This window comes from Bos grunniens, chromosome 9, assembly GCF_055505025.1.
Source record: "Bos grunniens cultivar Pamir isolate PY7600 chromosome 9, Bosgru_T2T1.0, whole genome shotgun sequence".
Lineage (NCBI taxonomy): Eukaryota > Metazoa > Chordata > Mammalia > Artiodactyla > Bovidae > Bos > Bos grunniens.
The window spans coordinates 71,046,923-71,071,545 of NC_141173.1; the positions used below are offsets into that span (position 1 = coordinate 71,046,923).

The following is a 24,623-nucleotide window of genomic DNA, read 5'->3' on the forward strand; positions in this document are numbered from 1 at the left end:
CAAATAAGTTGCCTATAAGGTCAGAGAAATGTTGTGAGAGTAGGGGGTATACAGAGAAGTTCTGGGGACCTGGATGATGATCCCAAGGAGTACACAGCGGGAGACCCTCATGGTGGTAGGAATATGATGAAGGGTTGCATGGTGGAAGGAGACACAAACAAATTAATGGCAGAAGACCACTGTTTTGTCCTTTCTTGTTTTTGCCTAGAACTGACCCTGTTTAGAATGAAGGCCTCAGCATTGCTGCTTTTGCCATGGTGAAGAATTTGGTTGAAAATAGTAGAGTTTAGTCAATTATTGTGGCAACAGCTAACAGACTTCTTTATACCATCCTGTCAAGTCTAATCTTCGTATATGTGAAGAAAAGACTAAGAGTAGAAACTCAGACTTTATGTGTAAATACTTGACTTACTGTGTTATTTCACTCACCCTTTACAATTTCTGTGTTTCCTAATGTATTTTTTGCCCACTTAAAATCAAAGAACAGGTCATGGTGGTTCCATTTTATTATATATCTGTACACATCCATAGAGTGTACAACACCAAGAGTGAACTAAAATATAAATTATGGTCTTTGGTGGTAATTATGTGTCAAAATAGATTATCAGTTGCAATAAATATACCACTCTGATGGGGGATGTTGATAGTGGCAGAGAGGGGTGTGCAGCACTGTGCATGTATGGAGTCAGAGGTAAAGGAGAAATTTCTGCACCTTCATACTAAGATTTACTGTGAATCTAAAACTGCTCTAAAAAATGAAGTCTCAGTAAAAGCAAAATAAAGCACAACAAACTAGATGAGAAGTGAGAGCAAAGGCCTGTGAGAGATGGGAAATTCAGACTTGGTTTTGGAGAGTAGGGCACAAATATCAAGTAAGAGCTCAGTGAGATATCAAATCTGAGATGGACCTTGAAGGAAGGATGAGATTTTCGAGAAGACTTACCTTGATGTGGGAACAGAATGGACAATGGTACTGAAGTGTGGTAACAAACTCAGGTTACATAAGTGGTGGTGTGTGGAGTGGCTGGATTGCAGAGATGAAGGTGACTGATTGGTGGTAGCCACTGTCATGCTGAATATTTCTTCCTGAACTTAGAGGAAAAATTGAACTGGACAGCATGTTAATTGGAAATTCTTTCCATATTACTAACATGAGACATGGGAGATCTAGAAAAGAATAATGTAAAAATTAATCAAAATAAACCTTTTAACATTCCTATTTAAAACTGCTCTTTGATTTCAGATCTCCTTTGCTTTGTGAAGTATTACTTTCCATGTTAGCTAAATTATACCTTAAAAGTATTTTAGTGGCTGTTTTCCCATTTCATTATATTAGTCATTTTTTAAAAAAAGCAGAATCATAAAATTAAAAGAACATAATATTTGAAGAATCTGTGAATTTATAAACTTCTCTTTGTCTAGTTCCACATTCATAAATTGGAAAAGAAATATTTGTCCAGCCAAATGGTAGAAAGAAACCTGAATATATCAACCCAGCTATACCTTCAAATTTCAGAAATTCACCCCATGGAGCTGCCTTTGCTCGGCTCCTCGTGGATCATCAGAGGACACAGATATTTGTTCACTACCAGAGCTACTACGGTAGCTGCTCAGCAACTATTAGACTGTTTCTAGTTAGATAATTTAGAATATTTGTGGAATTATCTTTTTCAAACTCATATGTTTTAGGTTTTGTTTGTCTTGTCCACTTTGTTTCATTATAACTTTAGTTATCTACTAGGAGAACACTGTATTTTAAAAAAAGCATTTAAGATTGGGAAGTGGTATCCTTACTGTTCTTTTCTAAGAAAACTATATTTTTTGAAACTGGAGATTTTAAAAAATTAGGTAAGCATCAATAAAATCTCATTATAGTCTTCAGAAGAGAACCAAACCAGTCATACTTTATTCACACTTGACCTTCGATAGTGGCCCCTCCTAATACAGTTTGAAATCAGGCATCTTTAATCATATAGGTCCTTTGATCCAAAGTGCCAATTACGTTCTGTTCTTTGTGGATAACTTGGGTAAATTTAAGTGGATCCTAGAATTATTTGCCTTTGTCACTAGCCATGATTCCAAGTGTGTAAACAGTGCCTGTCACAAAGAAGTCTCTCAAAAATTATGCTTTTGTTTAATTAATGCAGATGATTTTAGTATTATAATAGGCAAAATGTAAGTAGAAGGTATAATTGAGCTCTAAATACTTAGGCATTAGATTTAATGTTAAACAGAAAAAAATGGTATCTTTGCTTCTTAGGTCTTTATAAGTTTCAAAGCATTCAGAACTTTGAATGCTGAATATGATTACTTCTATCCATTAATGGATATCTAAAAACTCATTAACAGTGAAAGCTTTGGAAATAAGCTTGACAAGAGAAAGATACTTGGGTCCTGGGTCTATAGTCTACATTTTCAGTTTTCTCCCTTCACAATATTACAAACATGAGTTGTCAAATGTTATATATTTTTATATTGTGTTTGATGTAAGGTTGATAAGAACCATATACATCTAACATTCAGGGTGAGTTCTTATAAAAAATAAAAATCTAATTGTTAATAATAGGCTAATTTCTTTAATGACCTATTTATTAGATAACCTCATTTTGTAATGTTATTTAAAGTTATTTGTGGGTGTCAATTTTTCAGATACTGTGCACAAATCTACATTAAATCAGAAGAATGCTAGAAGAAAAAATACATTAAAATGCATGATTTAGCTGCTTTAGCTTTTAAAAACTTGAGAGACAGTTCAGGAAACATTGGCAATACTATAACAAATTCAACACTGTTGAATATCCATTGATCTAGACAATAATGTGATTTAAAGGTGACCAAAATTGATACCTTATGCTATTTCATAACATGGCTTTAGACAACCTTAATGATTTTATTAAAGGTTATATCATGACTGAACTTTGTAACATGTGTTTATTTTTTCTCAATAGTTAGTTATATTAAAACATACTTTTCCAGATCCCTAAAGCAACACATTATTTGAGGACCTACTATGTACTAGGCCCTGGAAATACAAGGATAAACAGATGTTGTCTTTACCCTTATGAGTAATCGAACCAATATGACTTTTCATATGAAGAGTCAATCACATTGTGCCAAAGAAATGACACTCTGAATTGCTATTGAATTATGCATGGTCATGAAAAACAGAAAAATTAATCCAAAGAAAATAGAAGGAAGGAAACAATAAAGAGCAAAAAATAGTAACAGCGTGGAGAAATATTCAATATAGAGGATCAACACAGCAGAAAAGAGTAGTTCATTGAAAATGCTGATAAATTTGACAAACTTCTGATGAAATTAATCAAGGAAAAGGTAGAAGTCACAAAAAATATTAGGAATACATGGATGCTACAGACACTGAAATGAAATAGCATGTTATGAGCAACATTTTTTTGCCAGGAAATATGAAAAATTAAGTGTAATAGAAAAATTCTTGTAAAAACACTATTGACTCAGGAAGGTACAGAAAACATTAATAGTCCTATAACTGTTAAATAAAATCCATAAAAAAGCACAGGAGATTGTCACTTTCAGCCATGACATAGCAAGCAATAATGAATCTCACTTAAAAACATGAAAATATTTTAGATGACAGTTTGAGATACCAGCATTGAAAAACTGGTATCACAGGACTAAAATCATCTAAATAAAGGACAGACACAAGGTTTTCCCAGTATTTCCAAGATCTCCCAGTATTTCCCAACATTTCCCACTAGTATTTTCCCAGGTGTTTTTGTTTGTTTTTGTTTTTCACCTGAGTAGATTTTTGCCACAGTAAAGGGATGGGGGGCCCATGGTCTTGCTGAGCTTTGGAGGCAGAGATTAGGCGTTGAGTCTGCCTAAAGCAGCTGGAATTTAACACAGGGTATGAAAGAGGAAGTTGCACAAAAGTAGGAACCAAAAACTTGTGTAAGATTTCACTATGCATCTGGCGAGATGTTAGCCAAGATTAAGACAAGATTCCATGGGACTTCGTTCAGCCCTGAACAAGGGCTGTTCAGCGGGCTGAACAGCAATGCCAGAGGTTGTAAATTGCTGAGATGTTAGAGTTCTGTCTTAATACGAGAGCAAATTAAAAAAATTTTAGTTATAGATACACAGACCTTCTTCAATTTATGATAAGGCTCAGTTCAGTTCAGTCACTCAGTCATGTCCGACTCTGTGACTCCATGAACTGCAGCACACCAGGCTTCCCTGTCCATCACCAACTCTCGGAGTCCACCCAATACCATTTCCATTGGATCAGAGATGCCATCCAACCATCTCATCCTCTGTTGGCCCCTTCTCCTCCTGCCTTCAGTCTTTCTCAGCATCAGGATCTGGTCAAATGAGTCAGCTCTTCGCATCAGGTGGCCAAAGTATTGGAGTTTCACCTTCAACATCAGTCCTTCCAGTGAACACCCAGGACTGATCTCCGTTTAGGATAGACTGGTTGGATCTCCTTGCAGTCCAAGGGACTCTCAAGAGTCTTCTCCAACACCATAGCTCAAAAGCATCAATTCTTCGGCGCTCAGCTTTCTTCACAGTCCAACTCTCACATCCATACATGACCACTGGAAAAACCATAGCCTTGACTAGAAGGACCTTTGTTAGCAAAGTAATGTCTCTGCTTTTGAATATGCTATCTAGGTTGGTCATAACTTTCCTTCCAAGGAGTAAGCATCTTTTAATTTCACGGCTGCTATCACCATTTGCAGTGATTTTGGAGCCCCAAAAAATAAAATCTGACACTGTTTCCACTGTTTCCCCATCTATTTGCCATGAAGTGATGGGACCAGATGCCATGATCTTCGTTTTCCGAATGTTGAGTTTTAAGCCAACTTTTTCACTCTCCACTTTCACTTTCATCAAGAGGCTTTTCAGCTCCTCTTCACTTTCTGCCATAAGGGTGGTGTCATCTGCATATCTGACGTTATTGATATTTCTCCCAGCAATCTTAATTCCAGCTGTGTTTCTTCCAGTCCAGCGTTTCTCATGATGTACTCCACATATAAGTTAAATAAGCAGGGTGACAATATACAGCCTTGACGTACTTCTTTTCCTATTTGGAACCAGTCTGTTGCTCCATGTCCATTTCTAACTGTTGCTTCCTGACCTGCATACAGATTTCTCAAGAGGCAGGTCAGGTGCTTTGGTATTCCCATCTCTTTCAGAATTTTCCACAGTTTATTGTGATCCACACAGTCACAATAGTCAATAAAGCAGAAATAGATGTTTTTCTTGAACTCTCTTGCTTTTTCAATGATCCAGCGGATTTTGGCAATTTGATCTCTGGTTCCTCTGCCTTTTCTAAAATCAGCTTGAACATCTGGAAGTTCACGGTTCATGTATTGCTGAAGCCTGGCTTGGAGAATTTTGAGCATTACTTTACTAGCTTGTGAAATGAGTGCAATTGTGTGATAGTTTGAGTATTCTTTGGCATTGCCTTTCTTTGGGATTGGAATGAAAACTGACCTATTCCAGTCCTGTGGCCACTGCTGAGTTTTCCAAATTTGCTGGCATATTGAGCACAGCACTTTCACAGCATCATCTTTCAGGATTTGGAATAGCTCCACTGGAATTCCATCACCTCCACTAGCTTTGTTCGTAGTGATGCTTTCTAAGGCCCACTTGACTTCACATTCCAGGATGTCTGGCTCTAGGTCAGTGATCACACCATCGTGATTATCTTGGTCGTAAAACTCTTTTTTTGTACAGTTCTTCTGTGTATTCTTGCCATCTCTTCTTAATATCTTCTGCTTCTGTTAGGTCCATACCATTTCTGTCCTTTATTGAGCCCATCTTTGCATGAAATGTTCCTTCCCTTGGTGTCTCTAATTTTCTTGAAGAGAGCTCTAGTCTTTCCCATTCTATTGTTTTCCTCTATTTCTTTGCATTGACCACTGAGGAAGGCTTTCTTATCTTTGGAAGTCTGCATTCAAATGGGTATATTTTTCCTTTTCTCCTTTGCTTTTTGCTTCCCTTCTTTTCACAGCCATTTGTAAGGCTCCTTGGATAGCCATTTTGCTTTTTTGCATTTCTTTTTCTTGGGGATGGTTTTGATTCCTGTCTCCTGTACAGTGTCACGAACCTCCATCCATAGTTCATCAGGCATTCTGTCAGATCTGGTCCCTTAAATCTATTTCTCACGTCCACTGTATAATCATAAGGGATTGAATTTGGCAATAAGGAGTTCATGATCTGAGCCATAGTCAGCTCCTGGTCTTGTTTTTGCTGACTGAATAGAGCTTCTCCATCTTCGGTTGCAAAGAATGTAATCAGTCTGATTTCAATGTCGACCATCTGGTGATGTCCATGTATAGAGTCTTCTCGTGTTGTTGGAAGACAGTGTTTGCTATGACCAGTGCATTCTCTTGGCAGAACTCTATTAGCCTTTGCCCTGCTTCATTCTGTACTCCAAGGCCAAATTTGCCTGGTTCTCCAGGTGTTTCTTCCTACTTTTGCATTCCAGTCCCCTATAATGAAAAGGACATCTTTTTTGGGTGTTAGTTCTAGAAGGCTATATCCCAATAAATTGTATTGTGAAATGAAAATGTCATAAATTGAAAATGCATTTAATACACCTAATCTACCAGAGCATCATAGCTTAGCCCAGCCTACTTTACCACTTACATTAGCATGCAGTTGGATAAAATCATCTAACACCAAGCTTATTTTATAAAGTGTTGAATATCTCATGTGTGCTGAAAGTGAAAAACAGAGTGGTTGTGTGGGTACAGAATGATTGTATGGGTACAGAATGGTTATGTAAGTGTATCAGTTTTTATCCTCATGACTGTGCGGTTGACTGAGAGCTACAGCTCACTGCCAGTGCCCAGCATCACGAGATCTCTGTGCTGGACCAAATATTGCCAGCCTGGGAAAAGGTCAAAGTTCACAATTTGAAGTACAATTTTAGCTGAATCTGTTTCCCTTTTACACCATTGTTAGGCTGAAAAATCGTTAAGTCAAACCATCATAATTCGAGGACCTTTTATATATTATCAATGTATGTTATACCTATATACTTACCTAAATATAATAATAGTGTACTCTGTTGCTCTCTCTCTAACCCCTTCTGTATATATCATTTTAAGGTAGTATAAAATAACTTGCCTGTATGAAAGTGTGTGTATTCCCCAAGTCCTGCTGGAGTAATACTTAGGAATAGAAATATCTGTGATTTATCCTGTGTTACTATTATAAAATTAGCACAAATTTGTAAAGCAGTGGGTAAAGAAGTTGCCATCTCATCTTTAAATCTAATAATCTTAATACAGTATTGAGTCAAAATAGAGGAACACTGAATTCACAGACTGTTCAAATTATTTTATAATTGATCTGGGCTTCTAGTTCTCAAAACTGATTTTTCTAATGAACTTTCAACTTTAAATGTAAGAATTAGGATTTGAAAAATCAGTCCAGCTTACATTTTTACTTTGGCACTAAATATCATATTTTTTTCTACATACAGCAGAATCCTTTGATATAGAGTTAAAAGCATTGAATAATTTGCAAATTAAGAACAAGAGGAAATTAGATATTTCAGGAATAATTTTGAGTTTGGGTAGAAACCTATACCATTCCAGAGTTGAAAACTTTATCCCCAGACATTTTCAAACCTTGGAAAGTTGTCATTTGTTTAATTTAGAATAAAGTTATTTTTAGCTACCTTGTGTATGTCACTAACTCAGCACAAATTATAGATAGAAGACAAGCACAGTCTTGAATTATTAGCAGGGGAGCAAAAACAAGACCTCCTGGTATAAAATAGCCTTGAACCAGTGGCTAAGTGTACTCCACAGCTGTTTAGACTTTTCAAAAGTCTTGCTATCTTTATAATGCACAGTTTTAGCATCCTGTGTTGTATTGCATGTATCTAAGTTTCTTCATTCTGAACCGAAAACAGTTTATGTATGTTTATTTCTAGCATCTAAGCAACTTTACTGGTACTATTTATTTATTTATTTTGGTCACTTTCTGTTAGCTTGGATGTTTGCTAGCTTATTCAAGTATTAAGTGCCAAAGGGGGACCATGTAGAGTGACTTTCTGTGTTTCCTGTTCAATTGGTCAGTTGTGTCCGACTCTTTGTGACTCTATGGACTGTAGCCCACTAGCCTTCTCTGTCCGTGGAATTCTCCAGGCAAGAATACTAGAGTGTATTGCCATTTCCTTCTCCATTCTGTGTTTCCTAGAGGTATCAGAAAGTTGCTCACTGTTATTTGTGAAATTTGAGTCCCTGGATGTGACAGATATATACATAATAAGTAAATTATATAGTATGTTTGAGAGTGATAAATGCTATGAAAAGAAATGCAGTGGGTTAATGGATATCAGATATGTAAAGATTGAGGTTGGACTTTAGATGTGTTGGAAAAGGGATCATTGAGAAAGTGAAGTTACAGCTAGCATTCAGTTGTATAAATTTGGGAAGAAAGCACCCCAGGCAGAAGGAGGCACCCCAGGCATGAAACCTGAGGCAGCAGTATAGCTTACATGTTGGAGGCAGGAGTCAAGTATGGACCAAGAATAGCGTGGGCAAAAGTGGTAAGATCAGGTCAGGAACAGGAATCCAGACGGGGTAGGGCACTGTGGGCCATTGTCAAAATTAGGCATCTCCTTTTAGGAGACAGGAGGGGAATGGAGTGCTTAAACATGACTGATGTTTTTAGAAGACCTGACATTATTAAAAGAAACAATGACTCTTCTGCTGAGAATGGGACAGTGGTGGATCAGGAGAGGTCAGGGAAGAGATTACTGCAGTAATATAGACAAGAGATAATAGCAGCCTTTACTTGTGTGGTAGCTGTGAAACTGGTGAAAAATGGTTAAATTTTAAATATATTTTGATGGTAGATCTAAGAGATTTCCTCATGGACTGGACAGAAATATTAAGGCAAGAGAGTTGGAGTTATGGATGAACGTAACATTTTTGGTCTGAGCAGTTGGAAGGATGGTTCATTTCTTCATCGTTTCTCATCTATTTTAATCCTCTCTTTTTAAAAATTTTTATCCTCATTGCTTTATGCTTGTTTACATTTCTTAAATGATAGTTTAATGGGACCCTGGGTGGAAGTGATGATAAATCCATGTGTTTTAACTTAATATGTTTATCTAGAAGTTCATATAGTTGTTTTGATAAATTAATTTTACTTAATTTTGATTTGTGGGGAAAGAAACACCTTTGGAATTTAACTGCAATGTGATACTTTATTTTTCAAAAGGTGATGGAAAATAAATGTCCCTGACCCAAAACAGTGTGGCTCAAGGCCATGAAACACATGTGATTCAATTAGAATTTCCTTGTTGTATTTGGTTTCCATGGAAAGGGATTATTTTTACCTTTGCACCACTGCCAAGATGATGTCCATGAATTAACTTCTCTGTAATTAAACTAGTCCATTTTTGTATGTTGAAATGATGGCTGGAAATCGTCCAAGAACTTTTATGTGCCCAAAGAGACACCGCAGACCCTGCATAATTCTGCAAGGCATGGAAAAAGGCCCAATTAATCAGAACAGGTATTTAATGTTTTTTCTTTTTTTTTTCTAGGTACTATTTTTTAAATTAGAAGATAATTACTTTACATATTGTGTTGGTTTCTGCCATGCATCAACATGAATCAGTCATAGGTGTACATATGTCCCCTCCTTCTTGAACCCCTCTCCCACTTCCCTCCCCATCCCACCTTTCTAGGTTGTCAAAGAGAACCAGCTTTGGGTTCCCTGCATCACACAGAAAATTCCCACTTGATATCTACTTTACTATTTAATGTTTTTCACTGAAAAATATGAGAAGGACCCACCAAAAGAGCTGGATAAATATATAAATTTTTAGAATCAGTATTTTCTTAAATGGCTTTACTTCCTATTTGAACATAGCACGTAAGAGTTCTATGTTACTATTGGCTTGTCACTGCTCTTCCCCCCTGTTCTGCAGAAGAATGTCAAAACTTCACTGGATTTATTTCTTTTGGATATTTTCCACATCTCTCTGACCTTTGCATAACCCAAAAAGTGATCAGCTAAAAAGTATTAACAAAGAAACAAATTATCATATTTTCAAAATCATAATAGGTAAAGCTTTATTTATACAAAAACTTGAAAACTTTAGCAGGATAACTTGGGTAACCTGAGGCACTAATTGAAGATCTATATTATGACTTTAAGTTATTTGGAGAATCAGATATACCTCCTGAATAAATTTTTAAAAATATAAAATTTGGTAAATAAAAAGTGTACTCAGTCACATTTTAATTTTTTTCAAATTGTTAATACAGTTGAAAATGATTGGATAACCAGAATACTTGATTTATCCTTTCTGTGCCTTATTACTTAAATAATTATGTGCCCTATTTCAGTGGCAGTGTACTAATTGCAATTCTATTTTATATCTCCTGTTGTCATGCTTCTCAAGTTGGAGGAGCTGAATATCTGGATAGCCATGCCAGCATTGCTGGTGGTTGATACTCAGGATGAACAAGGTGACACTTCCTAGAACATCCATCTTAGAGTTTCTTGTAAAGACTTTCTATATTTAGGCAGATGTATGTCACTGTGTAACATAAAACATGCACAAAGGTGACATAAAAGAAATGTCTACCTGCCACAGCCTCCTTTGGGCTATATCTCAACTTCCCTTCCATCTCCTCTGCTGTTTGTATACTTTGATATAAATATTTGAGAAGTCATTTTGGAAGTCTTCGGGAAAGTTCCTCTGATAGTAGCATATCTTTCTCAGATTTCTAGGGTTACATACTGACGACATTCTATTTCATGACTCATAAAAATACAAAATATTCTGGAATAGCCTGCAAAGTGTGATGTAAATGTCTATCCTAAGTTGCCCGATTTCCTTTTTACCAGAGCCTGCTGACTTTTGTCACAGGTAAGTCAGTTCGGTGACTTTGGATGGCATTTTCAGTCCTATATAGAAAATAATCACAATAGATATGAATTGAGAGCTTTCTGTGTATGAAGAGCCATTTCTGTATTATCTCTGTTAACTATCACAACAATCCTCTGTGTTAGGTAGTATTCTCATCCCTTTTTACAGATGAGAACTTGGACACAGAGTGGTCAAGCTACCTTTTCAAGATCACACGGCCTAAAAGAGAAAGATCCAGAATTAGAACCCAAGTGGTCCTCCTTGGTAGCCCCAGCTTAACATCATTCTTTGTCTGGAAGTCACCTTGAATTAACAACACTGCTTTGTTTAAAAAAGCAAGCAAAATCTTTATAATCATGAACGGCAGGACTAACTTCTGCAAAGTAATGTCATCCATACTAAACTGGTGAGGACCGCTGCAATAGTGCTCAGCTTCCACAAACAGCATTGATTTATACACGCTTGGAGCTGCGTGGTCAATCCCAAACCAAACTATGAAATTACTGAAATTTGTACTCCCTTTTTATAGCCCTCAGCATCCACATTCTTGACCTACCTCGGTGCACACTCTCCAACTGCTTTCTAACCTTCCCCTCTTGGGTAAACAGAAGAGAACTCGATACCAGCCTTTAAAGTGTGGTTGATGGATTTCACATTGTAAGGGTGTGAATGGATTTCAGTAATGTGCATTATCTTAACTAAGCATCTTCATTCAAGACTTTGGCTTTATCTCTAATGGAAGGATTTGAGTCTGTTAAAATTCCATCCTTAGTAACTATGTGGTAAGATAACTTGAGGGTGAGAAGCTCTGGAGCTACATCTATATCGTCACAAGTTACCCCTTTTAATGAGACTGAGAAATGGTAAAGATGGTCTAAAGGAATAACACCACAGACTTTGTTTGCTTATTCAGACTATCCCTCCTTTGGTGTAACTAAGGCTAACAGTGACCCATCAGTTACAACAGCAGGCATTTTCCAGAAGTTTCTGGGGACAGAAGAGAATGTTTTGTCATTTTCTTCCAAGACTGAAACAGGTGTCTAGGGCACATTCATTCCTTCCACACACACTGCCCATTATCACTATCTATACAGAGGCTTTAAGACCAAACAGCTCAAACCTCCTGTATGTTTTGATGTTGTGACATTTTGGTAACCAGCAATGGACAGTAGCTTTTACAGAAACAGTGCTCTTGCGACATCCTGAAATACCAATGTTTTTTTGTATTTGATCCCCGATAAGAAGTTCCCAGGTGGCACAGTAGTAAAGAATCTGTCTGCAATACAGGGGATGTAGGTTCGATTCCTGGATTTGGGAAGATCCCCTGGAGAAGGAAATGGCCACCTGCTCCAGTATTCTTTCCTGGGAAATCCCATGGACAGAGGAGCTTGGGCACACTGTAATCCATGGGATTGCAAAGAGTTGAACATGACTTAGTGACTAAACCACCACCACCAAGAAGTTACTTAAAACCATCTTATTAAAAAAGTTGCCACGGTGGGCATTTTCCTGCTGTACACAGTCTTTTATCCCTTTATATTCTTCTCTCTTCCACTGGACTCATTGAAGTCATGGACTGTTTCTTTTTTCTGCATCTTCAGTGCCCAGGAGAGCACTTGGCACTGAGACAGTGCTCAGTAAATGTAGACTGAAGAGATTAATGACTAAGGTAGTGGACTCATAAATTTGTATTGAATCTATGTATAACTCTAGTTTCTACAGGAATGTGTTTAATTCTCCAACAGATTTAGTAATACCATAAAGTGTCCTACAGTATTAGACAGCATAATTTGTGTGACTAGAATAAGATACTAGCATGGGCAAAAATCATCCCATTCATTAACAAAAATTTAGAATTTAGGTTATAAGGAAGTACTAATTTTATATTATTTTCCAGACAGGCTCCAATTTAAGGAATATAGTCCCACAAAAAAATTTGAAGCTGGCTTTTTAAAATTTATGGCTTAAGTTGTATTAAAGAAAATATAGTAGCCCTTCATTACATATCACATAAATTTGTAGTCTTCTTTGAACTATACCTAGCTCCACACTCTCCTTCCAAGCTAACATCCTTCTACTTTTCACGTGCTGCCTTTTTCCTTACAAACTAGTAGCCTCAAAAAAAATCTTCAAAATCCAGCACATGGGGCTCTTAACGGTCTTCGCTTGTTCCAGACCTTCTCCTTTTAATAATCCTCCCTAGTCTTTCCTCAGTACAGCTGAGAGTCCAGTTCAAGTCCTCCCACCATGAATTGTTCCCTGACAGCTCACCAAATGATTTTCTATTGGTTCTCTTTCTGAATTCCTAGTGCACACATTGTTAGTGCCACACTTACAATCTTATTTCATTTTTCACTTGCCCTATGTTTATTAGTTTTCTCTCCAAATGTAAACTTTTGACATCCGCAATTGTGTCAAAATCCCTGAATCTACCGCAATACACAATAAAATGCTAAGCACATAAAAGCATACAGAGCAAATGCAACAAAAGCAAAAATAAACAAGTGGGACTCCATCAAACTAAAAAGCTCCTCTACAGCAAAGGAGATCATCAAAATAAAAAGATAATCTACAGAATGGGAGAAAATTATTGCAAGCCATATGTCTGATAGAGGGTTAATATTATATATATATATATAAAACTTATTCAACTCAATAACAAAAAGCCCAAACAATCCAGGTAAAATAAGAGCAGAGGAACTGAGGACACAGTTTTCCAAACAAGACATACAAATGGCCAACAGGTACATGAAATGGTGCTCAAGATCACCACTCATCAGGGAAATGCAAGTCAAGACCACAGTGAGAGTTCGCCTCATGTCTGTTAGAGTGGCTATCCTCAAAAAGACAAGAGATGAAAAGTATTGGTACAGATGTAGAGAAAAGACACCTTGTGTGCTGTTGGTGGGAATGTAAACTGGTGCAGCCACTATGGAAAACAGTATGGAGTTTTCTCAAAAAATAAAAAATAGAACTACCATATGATCCAGCAATCCTACATCTGGGTGTATATCCAAAGGAAATGAAAACAGGATATCAGTGAGTTATCTGCACCCCCATGTTCATTACCACAAGATTTGCAATAGCCAAGATGTGAAAGCAACCTACGTGTCCATAAAAGGATGAATGGATAAAGAAGATGTGGTGCATGTACACAATATAATATTCAACTATGAGAAAGAAGGAAATTTTGTCATATGGGTTAGCATGGATGAAACATGAAGACGTTATGTCACGTGAAATAAGCCAAACTGAGAAAGACTTTCATGATATCATTTATATGTGGAATCTTCCCTCCCTGCCTTGGAATCTTTTTATTTTTTTTTAAAGAAAAATTTTAACTCATGGAAACAGAGAGTAGAAAGTTAGTTTTCAGAGGTTGGGCGATGGGTAAAATATGGAGAGGTTGATGAAAGGGTTGGTCTTTTAGCCACTGGATAAATAGAGTCTGAGAATCTAAGTGTTACAGTTGTAACCCTTTTTGTATAATTGAAATTTGGTAAGAGAGTAGCATGTTTCCCTGGTGGCTCAGTGGTAAAGAATCCCCCTGCCAATCTAGGAGATGCAGGTTCAAACTCTGCGTCAGGAAGATCCCCTGGAGAAGGAAATAGCAACCCACTCCAGCTTTCTTGCCTGGGAAATCCCATGGACAGAGGAGCCTGGTGAGTTACAGTGTGAGAGAGTCATTTCCTAGGCAGGTTGATAGGGAGTCTAGGGGTCCCCAAGCAGAGAGGGGTCTGGAATTCTCAAGGAGGAAGAAAGGACAAACTTTTTTTTCTTTCTCCACATTCCTTAGGATTATATAACAATAATGTATCCTGCCTAAGGACAGTCTTTGGATTCAACCTTCTGTTATCTTAAAATGTTAATTATGGGAGTAGACCTGGTCTTTACAAGGATGTATCTTGCCTAAGGACAGTGTTATCTTAAAATGTAAATTATGGGAGTAGGTCTGATGAGGTCTTTACAACCTCCAGATATTCTTTGGATTATATAACTTCATTGTTAACACTAGCAAGCGGGTACTCTTTCTGCCCCCTTCTGATGCCTATGTCAGAAGCTTTCTCTATCTCCTTTATACTTTAATAAAACTTTATTACACAAAAGCTCTGAGCAATCAAGCCTCGTCTCTGGCCCCGGATTGAATTCTTCTCCTCCGGGGGCCAAGAATCCCGGTGTATTCGCGTGATTCAACAACAACCTTTCAAGTGGGGTCACGGAAGAGTCAGATAGAACTTAGTGACTAAACAACAACAACAAAGAGAGTAGAACTTAAATGTTTTCACTAAAAAAAAAAAAGATAAATATGTGAGGTGAGGGGATGTGTTAATTAGCTAGGTTAATGGGTTATCCTTTCATAATGTATATCAAATCAACACATTGTATTCTTCAAATATCTTACAATTTTATGCATCAATTATACCTCAATAAAGCTGAAATTTATTAAAAACACACTCAGAAATATTGCTTGCTTGGCAGAATTGAATTTTTTAAATATTTCACTGACCCCTTTATTGATACTTTGCTTCTATTATTTGATCCTTTTTCAAAATTAAAATCACTTGTCAACATTCTTTTATAACCTGTCATAGCTTAATACTATGTCTTAACCAAATGATATCCAAACTTGTCTGAAAGGAAATTTTGTCTTCTCAACGGGAATGTTGCTCAATATTCTGCCCACCAGAAGTCAATGCTTCTTTTGGAAATACTTTTTATATGGTTTTCCTTCTCATCATTCAAAGAGCACAGTCTGCAGTTTAAAGATCTTCATAATTTTCACATCTTGAGGGTGACTTAAATTCAGGAAACTACATGGCCACAACCAAATGGATAAACAAGAAGTATACCAAAGGTCCTCTTATTGGAAAAAATATTTTCCCCAACTTTTCACAGACAGTTAAGGACTGAAATAAGTAGAGAAGTAAAGGGTAACCTGTAAGTCTGAAACAGCATTTTCCCAGGTGCTAGAGAGGATGTGAAATTGCTGACACTGGTTTTTAAAAAGTGTAAATTGTAAAGAAGAGGGAAACAGTACCTAGGATGGTGGTTTTTTACCTGAAACTAAGATCAAAGCTCATCATTTCCAAGTATAAAGTAAGTGGAGGCTTTAGGAATTGCTCTAATTTTAATGAAAGACCATTTTCTAATTTACTGGCTGATGCCTTTACTATTTACACTCTTTACTGGCTGATGCCTCTGCAGTTATGTTGATTTGAAATGTCTATATTTGTAAAAGAAATCATTTAATCACTTTTAACTTGGTCATATGATGATTAGCAGTGAAGTCCATTTGTTTATCAGCTGGACTACTATAATACTAATTAGAAAGGTCAGTGTATTTTTCAGATCCTATGTACCTTAATACAAAGAGTCCCCAACTCCTGGGCCACCGGTAGCAGCTTTAAATTAGATATAAAGTGAACAATACATGTAATGTACTTGAATCATCCTGAAACCATCTCCCCACCTCCCAGTCTGTGGAAGAATTGTCTTCCATGAAATCTGTTCCTGGTAGCAGAAAGACTAGGGACTGCTGAAATACACTAAACCTTCTAACATATCTAACTGTACTTGTCATACTGTGAAATATGATGAGGAGGATTTTATAGGGAACTATGATGGAAGGATTTTATTTCTTGACTTAAAATTTAGATGATTTACTGTCTGGATTTTAAATGATCTTTACCTGCTTTGATAGGAAGAAATGGACTAAAGATCTCACTCTTTCTATTTTTTTCATGGTAAGTAGAAATTGGAAAGGTAGATGGAGCCTCCAGTATGGTTCTGAGCCATTTCAAAGCCCTGCATTCACATTTAGAATTTTCTAACTATTCTGTTCTTTAAACTGTCTTAACACTTTTTGAAAGCAAGTGGGTCAAAATAATAGATACTTTAATCTGAAGTTCTACTCTTTAGACTTAGACATTAGTTAATGATTACCGTGATTAGGCTCTGTGCAATTAATCAAATTCCCTTTTTTAAAAATTTTGCTTTTAGTTGGAGGATAATTGCTTTACAGTGTTGTATTGTTTCTGCCATACAGCAACATGAATCGGTCATAAGTATACATATGTCCCCTCCCTCTTGAACATCACTCCCACTCCCTACCCTATCCTATCCTCTAGGTTGTCACAGAGCATTAATTAATTAATTCTATATATATGCATTAATATATGATATTTTTCTCTTTGTGACTTAACTTCACAAAGTCAGATGGTAAAGAATCCACCTGCAATGTGGGAGACCTGAGTTTAATCCCTGAGTTGGGAAGATCCCCTGGAAACGGGAACAGCTACCCACTCCAGTATTCTGGCCTGGAGAATTCCATGGACTGTATAGTCCATGGGGTTGCAGAGTCAGACACAACTCAGTAACTTTCACTATACTTCACTCTGTATAACAGGGTCTAAGATCTATCACCTTACTAGAACTGACTCAAATTCATTCCTTTTATTGGCTAAATAATATTTCATTGTTTATACATACCACAACTTCTTTCAAAGTTGTATATATACTTCATCTGTTTGTTGTATATTTTCATTTATTGACAGACATCTAGGTTGCTTCCATGTCCTACCTATTGTAAATAGTGCTGCAGTGAACATTGGGATACATATGTCTTTCAGTTATGCTTATCTCAGGGTATATGCCCAGTAGTATGATTGCTGGGTCATATGGTAGTTTTATTCCTAGTTTTTAAAGGAATCTCCATACTGTTGACCATAATGGCTGTATCAGAGTCCCACTTTATTTGGAGAGTTTGGTGTCAGATGACATAGCACTGATGAGTCATTAATTGGCCAGGAGAAAGGTGGGGTCACAGGAAATACTCCAAATGCCAAGAAGTTGAAATTTAAAAATTCTTTGAAGAATACATTTAAATTAGAAAACGAATATAGCCAGTAATGTATATCTGCTTCACACAGGGGCAGAATCAGTTTATATAAACTTTTTATTTATTTAATTTTTATTGACATATAGTGATTTACAATGTTGTGTTAACTTCAGATGTACAGCAAAGTGATTCAGAATCAAAAATAATCTCCTTTAGATTCTTTTCTATTATAGAAAATTACAAGATATTGAATATAGTTCTCTGTGCTATACAGTAGGTCCTTGTTGGTTATCTATTTTATATATAGTTGTGTATATATTTTAATTCCAAGCTCCAATTTATCCCTCCCCCACCTTTTCCCTTTGGTAACCATAAATTGGTTTTCTGTGAATATACTTCTGTTTTATAAATTAATTTTATCACTTTTTTAGGTTCCACATATAAGTGATACCATATGATATTTGTCTTTGTTTTACTTCACTTAGGGCGATAATCTCTAGGTTTAGTCATGTTGCTGCAAATGACATTATTTCATTCTTCTTTAGGTCTAAATATTGCATTTTGTGTGTGTGTGTGTGTGTGTGTATTTTCATCTAGTCAACTGTCAGTGGACACTTAGACTGCTTACATGTCTTGATTATTGTAAATAGTGCTGCTATGAACATTGGGGTGTATTTATCTTTTTGAATTAGAATTTTCTCTGGATATATTCCCAAGAGGGGGATTGCTGGATCATACAGTAACTCTATTTTTAGTTTTTAAAGAACCTCCATGGAGAAGGCAATGGCATCCCACTCCAGTACTCTTGCCTGGAAAATCCCATGGACAGAGAAGCCTGGTAGGCTGCAGTCCATGGGGTCGCGAAGAGTCGGACATGACTGAGCGACTTCACTTTCACTTTTCACTTTCATGCATTGGAGAAGGAAATGGCAACCCACTCCAGTGTTCTTGCCTGAAGAATCCTAGGAACGGGGAAGCCTGGTGGGCTGCCGTCTATGGGGTCACACAGAGTCGGACACGACTGAAGCGACTTAGCAGCAGCAGTAGCAGCAGCAGCAAAGAACATCCACAGTGTTCTCCATATTTCCTACACCAATTTACTACTAATTGTGTAGTAGTAAATTATAATTCAACTAATAGTATAGAAGGACTCCTTTTTCTCTACACCCTCTCCACAATTTAGTATTTGTAGACATTTTGATGATGGCCATTCTAAACTTGTGTAAAATGATACTTCATTGTAATTTTGATGTGCATTTCTCTAGTAATTAGTGATGTAGAACATCTCTTCATGTGCCTTTTGACCATCTCTATGTTTTCTTTGGAGAAATATCTATTTAGGTTTTCTGTTCATTTTTAATTTTTTTAAAAATATTGAGCTATATGAGCTCTTTGATATTTTTGAAATTGATCATTGTTGGTGGCGTTCTTTGCAAGTATTTTCTCCCATTCTGTAGGTTATCTTTTCTTTTTGTTTATTGTTTCCTTTGCTGTGCAAAAGCTTTTAAGTTTAAGTAGGTCCCATTTGTTTATTTTTGTTATTTCCCTTACCCTCAGAGATGGATCCAAAAAAATACTGGTACAATTTATGTTAAAGAGTGTTATCTGCCTATGTTTTCATCTAGGAGTTTTATATTTTCCAGTCTTACATTTAGATCTTTAATCCATTTTGCATTTATTTTTGCATATGATGTTAGAGAATATTCTAATTTCATTATTTTACATGTACCTGTCTGGTTTTCCTAGTATGACTTGTTGAACAGGCAGTCTTTTTTCCTTTAGTATATTCTTGCTTCCTTTTTCATAGATTAGTTGACCATAGGTGCATGGGTTTACGTCTAGGCTTTCTATCCTGTTCTATTGATCTATATGTCTGTATCTGTTTTTGCTCTGATATCATACTGGTTTGATTAATGTAGCTTTTTAGTATACTCTGGAGTCGGAGAGCCTGATTCCTTCAGCTCCATTATTCTTTCTCAAGATTTCTTTGGCTATTCAGGGTCTTTTGTATTTTCATACAAATTTAAAAAACTTTTGCTCTAGTTCTGTGAAAAATTCCATTGGTATTTTGATAGGAATTGCATTGAATCTGTAGATTGCCTTGGGAAGTAAGGTTATTTTAACAATATTAATTCTTTCAATCCAAGAACATGACGTATTTTTCCATCTGTTTGTGTCATCTTCAATTTCTTTCATCAGTTATGTAAGCATTTTAATACCCTCTTTGAGTATTCTGCTAAATTTTGGTAAGAAGGAGAATTAACATGGACACTGTTATATTGAAAGGGAATAGGGAAGGGATTTTTTTTTAAGTAAAAGCAATTTAGAAGATTCAATTTTAAAAAAATCTTATTTAGACACTCTATGAAGTCTATGTGAAAGTTTCAAATCCCTGTAATAAAGTCCTCGTGTGTATGTGTCATCAGGCTTTGATGGACACAGTGTCTGGGCTAGTAAAACCTATGGCTTAGGTTCAGGTTTCACTATTTTTGAAGTGTCTCACAACTCCAACATTCTTCTACTACGTTTGCATTTCCTTGATTTTGGACAAGTTAATGTGTCTTAGACCAAGAGTTAACTAAAAACCTTTAAGAATAATTGTTCCAATAACTTTCCTAGTTTTTATTTTAAGAATGATGTAATTGATTGTGTGCATCCATCCTCAGTCACTGTCACATTTGACAATTTGTGACCCCATAGGCTATAGCCCGCCATGCTCCTCTGTCCATGGGATTTCCCAGGCAAGAATATTGAAGTAGGTTGCCATTTCCTTCTCTAGGGGATCTTCCCAACCCAGGGATTGAATCCTCATCCTCTTGCATTGGCAGATGGATTCTTTACCACTGAGCCATCAGGAAAGCCCCTAATGTCATTGGTTTGCACTTGGTTAAGAAGTAAACTGAGGCACATTACACTTTTTTAAGAGTTTATCTGAGCATGCGTACATATGTGTATGCTGAGAGGCTTCAGTTGTGTTCAACTCTGTGCCACCCTGCCAGTCTTCTCTGTCCATGAGATTCACCAGGCAAGAAAACTGGAATGGGTTGTCATGCCTTCCTCCAGGGAATCTTCCCAACCCAGAAATCGAACCTGCATATCTTATGTCTCCTTCTCTGGCAGGCGGGTTCTTTATCACTGGTGCTGCCTGGGAAGCCATTTATCTGAATATACATTAATTCAAATCAAGCAGCATCAAACCAAAAGTAGGTAGGAGAACCCCTCCAAAAGGAGTAAGGGGCAAGGATTTTATAGAGAGACTCTAAACCAAAGCTAAGACATGATTTGATTGGTGATAGCTTAAGCAGTGGCCTTATTTGGAAAAGCCTAGTTGGCTATTTGGGATTGGTTGCTCCTAACTTTAATTGTTTTGGATTTCAATGCATTGAGTCTGGCTTAGGTTCAGGTTCATTTATGTAGGCTGCTGAGGCAGTGGAGACACATTCGGTGTAATGGCTTTCTTGTTTAAATACTTAACAACATTATAGATATGTGTTTTGGCATCACTAGAACTATGATTTACACTATAAATATGGATCAGACTAGAATTCAAAACTCTGTGACATATCGTTCAAAAGTACACATCATATAACATCATTTCTGTAGACCATATGCTCTGAACAAAGTTTATTTATTTTAAGAATCTTCAAGAAATCCAGAACTATTGAAGCTGGGTATACTGAAAAACATACAGCATCTAACTTCCCAATTGCAGAGCTAGGGATCTAGGTCAAGAAAAGGATTACGACTATAAAAAATCTGGAAATCATTGTCATGTGCAGTTGAATTCAAGATATGGTGATCTTGGCAAAAAGCACATTCAGTTCAGTTCAGTTCAGTCACTCAGTCGTGTCCGACTCTTTGCGACCCCGTGAATTGCAGCACGCCAGGCCTCCCTGTCCATCACAAACTCCCGGAGTTCACTCAGACTCACGTCCATCTATGTTTAAAAGACATGGATACCGTTTAGAAATGTATTTTGTCACCACAATCAAAAGGCATTTCATCATGTGCTTTCTCCTTATCTTGTAGCAGGAATCATAAATATTTCTAGGTTCAGAAATCAAAAACTCAAAATCCCCCTTACAAATATGGCAGTTTACTGATATTGAAACAGAAAAGTTTGCAGTTGTTACTGTCTTCACATATTTGTTTCTTCGTGCATTATTGATTAGTTTTTATTCAAAGAGAAAACTAACTCTTTCTTTAACAATACAGAATATTTCTCACATTTACTTCTTAGTTTGGGAGGAAAAGTACAAATCCAGTTGCTGAAACTTTGTTCCTGATGGGTTTTTTTTTGTTTTTTTTAACTGATTCAGTGGACTCAACTTGATGTCTTCTGTAATGTGTTTCCCTTCATGGCTTTCTAGATGTCCTTCTGAACAGGTCTTTACATGAACTGTATTTGTTCCTGGAGAAGGTAACATGACCACACAGATTTGGTCAAAATAAAGGGCATTCCTTTAAAGGCCAACTAGAGGAGAAAGGTTTTGCTCAGCACATTTTAATTAAGATGTAACTTCCTCTCTCTCTTTCTCTCTTGCTTGCTCTCTCTCTCTTACTTATTCTTTTATCATGAAACATCAAATCATTCCTTAGGATGAGAAACTCACAGACTAAAAATGTAAGGCTTTCTTTGTGTCTGGAGGAAATTTTGTCATTTAAAATAAAATAGCTCTTACCAAGCAGTACAACCTTCCTGAGTAGTTCATTCCTGGGACTGTTTGCATTTTTTCCCAGTGAGCTGGCGTGATAGGCAGCAGAACCTATTTATAACAGGCAAGAAGAGCTATTAAACTATTTGGGCTGGGTTAAGAATAAAAGCTGCAAGTGATTGGTCAAAATTTCAAGGTGCCCCTTCCCAGCAAGTATCCGTTGCCCTTTTGGGGGAGATGTGGCTGTATGTCAGGTTTGTGACAGCTCGACTCAGGAGCAGCGTGTGATGTGAAAATGGAAACAGTTAGATTGAAACCATACATGGTGAAGTCAGAAAGATGCTCTTTCTTGACCTGTTACTGAAATATGCTGGGGTTATTTCAGTGCCTGAAGAATAAATAGAACTTGAGTACTCTGGAGGATAATGTAAAAGTATGTGAGAGGACTTTGTGAATTTTCCCAGGAAATGCCTCTCAGCCAATTATATTTTAGGTTTCACTCTGACTTTAGAAAACATTATTCCCCTGCAATAAGGTCTGAGCACTTCGGGAGTACACACAGAACTAACCTGCTTCTTTAAAGATGTGAGAGAGGTTCCTACCTAAACTCAGCATTAAAGCACAGAGGCAAAACCAAAGAAACTAAACCACAGCTAAAACCCCAAACAAGCACGAGAAGGTATTGTAAATTACTTGGTTCAGTTTAGTTCAGTCGCTCAGTCGTGTCCGACTCTTGGCGACCCCATGAATTGCAGCACGCCAGGCCTCCCTGTCTATCACCAACTCCCGGAGTTCACTCAGACTCACGTCCATCGAGTCAGTAATGCCATCCAGCCATCTCATCCTCTGTCTTCCCCTTCTCCTTCTGCCCCCAATCCCTCCCAGCATCAGAGTCTTTTCCAATGAGTCAACTCTTCGCATGAGGTGGCCAAAGTCCTGGAGTTTCAGCTTTAGCATCATTCCCTCCAAAGAACACCCAGGACTGATCTCCTTTAGAATGGACTGGTTGGATCTCCTTGCAGTCCAAGGGACTCTCAAGAGTCTTCTCCAACACCACAGTTCAAAAGCATCAATTCTTCGGCACTCAGCCTTCTTCACAGTCCAACTCTCACATCCATACATGACCACAGGAAAAACCATAGCCTTGACGAGACGGACCTTTGTTGGCAAAGTAATGTCTCTGCTTTTCAATATGCTATCTAGGTTGGTCATAACTTTTCTTCCAAGGCGTAAGCGTCTTTTAATTTCATGGCTGCAGTCACCATCTGTAGTGATTTTGGAGCCCCCCAAAATAAAGTCTGACACTGTTTCCACTGTTTCCCCATCTATTTGCCATGAAGTGATGGGACCAGATGCCATGATCTTAGTTTTCTGAATGTTGAGCTTTAAGCCAACTTTTTCACTCTCCACTTTCACTTTCATCAAGAGGCTTTTTATTTCCTCTTCACTTTTCTGCCATAAGGGTGGTGTCATCTGCATATCTGAGGTTATTGATATTTCTCCCAGCAATCTTGATTCCAGCTTGTGCTTCTTCCAGCCCAGCATTTCTCCTGATGTACTCTGCACAGAAGTTAAATAAGCAGGGTGACAATATACAGCCTTGACATACTCCTTTTCCTATTTGGAACCAGTCTGTTGTTCCATGTCCAGTTCTAACTGTTGCTTCCTGACCTGCATATAGGTTTCTCAAGAGGCAGGTCAAGTGGTCTGGTATTCCTATCTCTTTCAGGATTTTCCACAGTTTATTGTGATCCACACAGTCAAAGGCATTGGCATAGTCAATGGACAGAAATGGTATGGACCTAACAGAAGGAGAAAATATTAAGAAGAAGTGGCATGAATACACAGAAGAACTGTACAAAAAAGAGCTTCACGACCCAGATAATCATGATGGTGTCATGACTAACTAGAACCAGACATCCTGGAATGTGAAGTCATGTGGGCCTTAGAAAGCATCACTACGAACAAAGCTAGTGGAGGTGATGGAATTCCAGTGGAGCTATTTCATATCCTGAAAGATGATGCTGTGAAAGTGCTGCACTCAATGTGCCAGCAAATTTGGAAAACTCAGCAGTGGCCACAGGACTGGAAAAGGTCAGTTTTCACACCAATCCCAAAGAAAGGCAATGCCAAAGAATGCTCAAACTACCACACAATTGCACTCATCTCACATGCTAGTAAAGTAATGCTCAAAATTCTCCAAGCCAGGCTTCAGCAATATGTGAACTGTGAACTTCCAGAT

General features: G+C 37.3%; 1 protein-coding gene and 1 long non-coding RNA gene across 13 annotated transcripts in view; one reads left to right on the forward strand and one right to left on the reverse strand.

The window, feature by feature from the left end:
• LOC147366112 (uncharacterized) overlaps positions 1-24,623 on the forward strand; it is a 271,655-nt gene that overhangs the window by 113,062 nt on the left and 133,970 nt on the right. The gene's annotated exons all lie outside the window — the stretch shown is intronic.
• On the reverse strand, positions 21,336-22,492 carry LOC147366113 (uncharacterized). The gene is made up of 2 exons (XR_015132405.1): positions 22,409-22,492; positions 21,336-21,663 (listed from the first exon to the last, which is right to left on the reverse strand). It is a non-coding gene; the product is annotated as an uncharacterized LOC147366113 (long non-coding RNA).